Below are 7,431 nucleotides of genomic sequence, written 5' to 3'. Positions count from 1 at the left end.
GTTCCGCAAATTGCGGAAGGCAACACGGGCACCTTCCTTTTTTTGTGTATCCGCGGCTTGCGGACCGCAAAAAACGACACGGTTGTGTGCATGAGTCCTTATATTGAGCATACGGGTAATGAGATTTTTTTTTTTCGTTCAGCCTCTGGGCTGAAAGAAAAAATGAACGGCACAGATTTCTTCATTCGCATCGATCAATTTGGATGAAAAGATCTCTGCCAAAAAATGTGCAAAAAAAAAAAAAAGAGGGGAAAGGACATAGGAGTGCTTGCAAAGTAAAGCTGCGATCGCTAATAAAGATCCAAAAAGCTCAAAAGTGATCTTTATAGCGCCAAAGCGATTTTACGGTGTTTTTGCAGTGATCAGAAAAAATTAATTTCTGTCACTGCGGTGGGGCGGACTGAACGCAAGTGTGCGCACAAGATCAGGCCTGATCGGGCGAACACTGCGTTTTTTGTAGAAGGTGACCCTAATGTACTTATATAGATCTGATTGCGATCAGTCTTGATCACTTACAGATACTATATAGTACTAGTGCTGATTAGCGACAGCGATGACGCTAATCAGTGACTAATCAGTGACTACAGTGCGGTGGGCGCTAACTACCTAACAAGTAGCTAACTAACTGGCGGGGATAAGGGACCCTTAGGCCCCATTCACACGTCCGCAATTCTGTTCCGCATTTTGCGGAACGGAATTGCGGACCCATTCATTTCTATGGGGACAGACTTTGTCCCGCTCGGATCCGGAATTGCGGATCTGTACTTCCGGGTCCGCACTTCCGTTCCGCAAAAATATAGAACATGTCCTATTCTTGTCCGCAATTGCGGACAAGAAAAGGCATTTTCTATATAGTTCTGGCAATGTGCGGATCCGCAAAATGCGGAAAGCACATTGTCGGTGTCCGTGGATCCGCAAAACACATACGGACGTCTAAATGGAGCCTTAAAGGGGGGTGATCAATGACAGGGGGGTGATCAGGGAGTCTATATGGGGTGATCAGGGGTTAATAAGGGGTTAATAAGTGACAGGGGGTGTGTGTGTAGTGTAGTGTGATGCTTGGTGCTACTTACAGAGCTGCCTGTGTCCTCTGGTGGTCGATCCAAGCAAAAGGGACCACCAGAGGACCAGGTAGCAGGTATATCAGACGCTGTTAACAAAACAGCGTCTAATATACCATTCTGATGCGATTTTTTTAACATCTACAGCCTGCCAGCGAATGACCAGCGCTGGCAGGCTGTAGATCAACTTGTGAACTGTGCGATCCTGTGAACGCGCGCTCCTGTGAGCGCGCGTTCACAGGAAATCTCGGGTCTCACGAGATGACACCAATAGGCGTCGCTGAGACCTGAGAGTGCCGCCGCACTGACGCCTATCGGCGTTAGTGTGACGGCAAGAGGTTAAAGACATACTTGGAAAACATTACATACAGAGCTCCAGAACATACAGGGTAATACAGCGCCACATATGTACCTCTTACATCCAGTGACTTCTCTTCTCTGATGTAGGTATTCTCTTTCCTCTTCTTCTCCTGTCAGACCAGACCGCCATGGTAACTTATTTCAGCCGTGCCTCGCCTCTGCAGAGTTTAACAAACAGACATCCTACTTTCCTACTTTTCCATCCTCCTCCTCACCTTCTCAACACCCCATCCTGCCCACCCCCAATACTGTGTCCACTGTGCTCCCCAATACTTTCCTGCAGAAACAGTCCCCCTGAAAATACTGGTACCACACAGACACCCCTTTATATTGTGCGCTAGTACACAAAAATCCCCCCTTCCTTTTAGATCAGACCCCCTTATAAAACCCTAAATGAGATCCCCATCTCAGACCAAACTCCCTTTAGACCTCTATGTCAGACCCCATATAGGACCCCAGTTTTAGACCTCAGATCAGACCCCCATTAGACCTCCATATAAGACCCCGACCTAATATCGGACCTCAGATAACACCCCCATTAGACCTCCAGACCCCCATATCATACCTCCAGACCCCCATTAGACCTCCAGACTCCCACTAGACCTCCAGACCCCCATATCTGACCCCCATTAGACCTCCAGATCCCCATTAAGCCTCTAGACCCCAATCAGACCTCCAGACCCCCAATCAGACCCCATTAGACCTCTAAACCCCCAATCAGACCCCAATTAGACCTCCAGACACCCAGTCAGACCTCTCCAAACACCCACAGACCTCTCTAGACCCCCCAGTCAGACCTCTCCATACCCCCCTGTCAGACCTCTCCAGACCCCCCTGTCAGACCTCTCCAGACCCCCCTGTCAGACCTCTACAGACCCCCCTGTCAGACCTCCAGACCCCCCCCATTAGACCACTTCAGACCCCCAGTCAGACCTCCAGACCCCCCCATTCAGACCTCCAGACCCCCATAGACCACTACAGACCCCCATTAGTACTCTCCAGACCCCTGGTGAGACCTCTTCAGACCCCCCATTAGATCTCCATATCAGACCCCAGATCATATTGTAAAATAACAAAGTAACTTACCTCTCCTGCCGCCACTCTCCTTGTCCTGGCTGTCTTCTCTTCTCAGGGCCCGCGCTGAAGTCACCTGACCTCCTGCCGCATCAGGTCAGAGTGCGCTCTGTACCTCCTGACACTGCAAGCAGCCAGGATACAGCAGATCGGGCCCCGAGAAGAGCAAGGAGGGGTAAGTACTGGACAGCGCTCACAGAGCTTCTCTCCCCCTCCTCGCTAGTATTCCCGCTGCATCTTACAAAGGGAAAAGTACAGTACACTGGCAAGGGGACCGCTGCGATCCCTATAGTTATGCCAGTGAGTAAATGTCCTCCATTGTGTCTGTGTGACCAAAAATTAGGGTGCATGACTTGCAGAAACGCGGAGCATCCTTGGCATCACTGTGCTGATTTGTGGGATAGTTCAGACCCCAATGATCACTATTGATGGCCTACAATAGTGCTCAGCAACCTTTGGCCAGGAACGGAGCTTTAGCATAGCTATTTCCTATACTTGTCCATGGAGCAGACAAGGACGGGCATTGTTACAATGGATCCGCAAAAAATAAAATAAAAATGGATGCAATACGGATGTCACACAGACGTCATCCGTATTTTTATTAGATCAGTGTTTTGCGGACCATAAAATACATACATTTGTGTGCATGAGCCCTTAGAGTAAGGGCTCATGCACATGACTGTACGTATTTTGTAGTCCGCAAAAAACAGATCCGCAAAAAATACGGATGGCGTCTGTGTGCATTCCGTATTTTGTGGAACGGAACAGCTGGCCTCCAATAGAACAGTTCTATCCTTGTTCGTAATGCGGACAATAATAGGACATGTTCTATTGTTTTGCAGAACAGACATACATAAACGGAATGCAGACGTAGAAACTTCAGTTTATTTTGCGCACCCATTGAAATTAGTGCACGGACTAGGAATCTTGTCAAAGTTGAGGGACGCATGGATTCCACTCAGTATCAGCAGATTCTGGAGACTAATGTCCAGGAATCAGTGACAAAGCTGAACCTGCGCCGGGGCTGGATCTTTCAACAAGACAACGACCCTAAACACTGCTCAAAATCCACTAAGGCATTTATGCAGAGGAACAAGTACAACGTTCTGGAATGGCCATCTCAGTCCCCAGACCTGAATATAATTGAAAATCTGTGGTGTGACTTAAAGAGAGCTGTCCATGCTCGGAAGCCATCCAACCTGAATGAACTAAAGATGTTTTGTAAAGAGGAATGGTCCAAAATACCTTCAACCAGAATCCAGACTCTCATTAGAACCTACAGGAAGCGTTTAGAGGCTGTAATTTCTGCAAAAGGAGGATCTACTAAATATTGATTTCATTTCTTTTTTGTGGTGCCCAAATTTATGCACCTGCCTAATTTTGTTTAAACAATTATAGCACACTTTCTGTAAATCCAATAAACTTCATTTCACTTCTCAAATATCACTGTGTGTGTCTCCTATATGATATATTTAACTGACATTTTTTATCGTCACAACCAACGATTTATACAGGAAAATCATGACGATTAACAAGGTTGCCCAAACGTTCGCATCCCACTGTACATGCTGGTCAAGTCACTCCTCTGGCTGAAGAGAAGGGGTTAGGTCAAAAATTTGGCATGGGGAGTAGGTGTTGCCATTTCAATTTTTGCCCTCAGGCCCCGCAAAGGCTATTTGCCTCCCTGCCCCTGGCCACAAAGCAGTGGGGTAAGGGGGCCCAAGCAGAACTCTTGCATCGGGGCCCATGAGCCTTTAGCTATGCCATTGCCTTTGGCACTCCAGCTGCTGAGAAACTACAACTCCCAGCATACACATTTTCTCAGCTATTCTTGTAACTCCCATAGATGTGAAAGGAGGATTCTGGGAGCTGTAGTTTCAGAACAGTTGGAGCTCCGGAGGTTGCTGATCTCCAGCCTACGATATTGATATATGGCAGTGCACAATACAGTTCTGTGCGGTGCCGTCTTCATGTGTGTGAAGTCCGTACAAAAGAACAGGTGAGGGCCCGTCATTTTGTAAATCTGCAGCAGTAAAATCCACAGCAAATAATGCCACTGAATTAAATCCGCACCGCAGTCCAATCTGTGCAGTGAATTTTGTTTGTAACATGTGGCTGAGACCTCTTAAAATCATATCCACTTTGCTGGCACATAAATGCTGTGGACCTGCCACCATGTACTTGTGTGCAGCAAATATACGGCGTTTATGTCCAGTGTGACATGATGTACCCTAATATTTCCATGTAGCTATAGGGTGGGCCCCAGAATCAGTTCTTCTGGTGGGCCCTAGGCACCCCAGTCCAACAATGACCCCAGGCACCAGGTGAATTCACTTGGTTTCTGGAGCTCCTGCACTCAATTGTATCTGCGTCCACTGAACGCAAATACAATTGAGCATCTGGCAGCTTCAGCAGAAGAAGGGAACGATTGGTTCCCTGTCCCTCCATTCCGGGGCGCTTCTCTGTGATGTAGATGATGTCATTGCGCCGCCTGCCAGAAGAGGCCTGTCTGCATCACTGCATGATCATCGTGGGACCCCGCTGGGACAGGTTAGTTGAGACCGTCCTTCCCTTTTCTGTTCATATGCCTGAAAACTGACCCCTGGCTCTAATACTGATCCAAACTGTAATGTATCTGAGGTCTGATTGGGGGTCATTCATATTGGGTTCTGATCTGAGGTCTTATTGGGGTCTTATTGGGGTCTTATTAACATTGGGGGTCTGATTGGTGGTCTGACCTGAGGTGTAATGAAATTTTTTTTCTTCTTATTGTGCGGTGCCCACTTCCAGCCCTGAGCCCAGCTGCCTAGAGCACTGATCCGGAGCAGCTTGGAGAAAAAAGGCCTCACAGTCCCACACTCCTTCTGCTCGGCCAAGCCTGTCAGCACCCCTGAGGCTAAGCCAGCCAGCACCCCTGAGTCAAAACCAGCCAGCACCCCTGAGTCTTCAGAACTGTAAGTAAATTATATATAAGGGGAGTTTTTGTTTTGTTTTGATCACAATGTGTACATTTGGCTCAGTCCGCAGCGACACGTAGCTTTCAAAAGCCCATTCACATGTATTGTATTTTAAAGGGGTTTTACCATCTCAGACAATGGGGGCATATCGCTAGGATATGCCCCATTGTCTGATAGGTGCGGGTCCCTATATATATTTGTTTATTTCATGTTAATTTTGCAGTTGTTTGTGTAAACTGGCACTTTACAATAAATGTTGCACTGAATTTTCAGCAAAATATATATTTTTTTTTTTTTGGGGGGGGGGGGGGGGGGGGTTTGCAGTGGATCTTGGGTGAGTTCCCACACTTTTTTTTCCCAGGACTTGACCCCTGATTCACTCCTTAAAAAGAGAGCACCATCTATTAGACTCATAATCTTATCCTATGCATTCAGCACAGTGCTAAGAATTCACTGTCACAGCGCCATCTATTGGAATGATAACCTTGATCCTGTGTTAGCTGTTGGAAATGTGGAGAAGCACAGCACCCTCTAGTGGACATACAGAGTCACTGTCTGTTTAGTCAGGAATTAAATAACAACATATTGCATGCTGCACCACACCCACAACTGCTCATTTAAATGAATCTGAATGTTAGTACAACGTTAAAATGAAAATTCAGATGGGCTTTCTCTTTCATTTGACTTTTGAACATGCTGCATTTTTCACGCAACGCAGAACTTATGCGTGAAAAAAAAAAACGCTCATGTACACAGACCCATCGAAATTACCCAGCTGCTATCACGTCATGCATTGCACCCGCGCGGATAACTGGGCCTGCTTGTTATAACTTCCAGTCCTCTGCAGGGTCACCTGCTACCCCCCCCCCCCCCCCCCCCCCCCCTTATTCCTCAGTAGCAGCCTCACCTCCGGGTTCTTGGCTAGCTGTCCTGGCAAAATGCATCAGTTTAAATGCTACCTCCGCCACTTTTTCTGCTCCATGCTTCCCGGGCAGCTGCACAGGCCTAGCGAGGCTCTTCTCCCTGGGTTCTCTATCCCAAGCTCTCTCTTTGTTTTTGCCGGTCATGCTGGTACCGGAGATGATACCAATGCGCTCTGGTAGGTCTTAGTTTGTCAGAAGGATGTTGTGCGGGAGCTCTCCTCAGTGCGTCTGCTCACATGCTCGGCCACACACCCCTCAGCGCAACGGTTAGTTGAGCCGCAATCTATGACTTTTCCCCACTTACGCCAGGTATAAATAAGTGGGTTTTGCATGAGCAGGGAAGGGGACAGGCCGGTAGGCCGATCTCATTTATCATATTCTACGATTGTTTTAGGCTAGGAAGCTGTCTTACATTTAGACTGGAGCTGGATGCACTGACGTTATGGAGAGGCACTTTCGGCGAATCCACCGCCAGATATAGAGTCTAAAACGCCGGTCTAAATAAATGACCCCCTATCTGTAGAGGAGTGTGACCATAGATTTAGGGGTAATTTAGCTAACTAACCTATTAATCAATTAAACAAAACACCTGAGAAGAAATGCTATGTGTAGATAAACAAAGGCATGGATGGGCAAATAAATCACTATAGATCACAGGCTTTACAACAGTTACAGAGATAACATAAATTGGAAGAGAAGACATAGGACTAAGTACAATAATATCACATTTCCAGGAAACAGGGAGGAATCTGTCAGCATAGAAGGCTATGTAACAGGAATATGCAGGATTATATAAGTGTGTGGAGAGAAGAATGTTAAACTGCCATGATTAACTGCAAGGCACCTACACAATGTGACACTGACAAAGATGGCACTTTGACTCCTGCCAAACGCCAACACGAGTAGCTCCCTTTAGACCAGTGGTGGCGAAACTATGGCAGAGGCAGCACTCAGAGCCCTATCTATGGGCACCAGCACCCTGGAAAAAGTCTATGGTGTACCAATATGCCTTAGGCCCCTTTCACACGAGCGAGTTATCCGCGCGGGTGCAATGCA

This window comes from Bufo bufo, chromosome 2 (assembly GCF_905171765.1).
Source record: "Bufo bufo chromosome 2, aBufBuf1.1, whole genome shotgun sequence".
Classification (NCBI taxonomy): Eukaryota; Metazoa; Chordata; class Amphibia; order Anura; family Bufonidae; genus Bufo; species Bufo bufo.
This window is presented reverse-complemented; position numbering follows the sequence as displayed.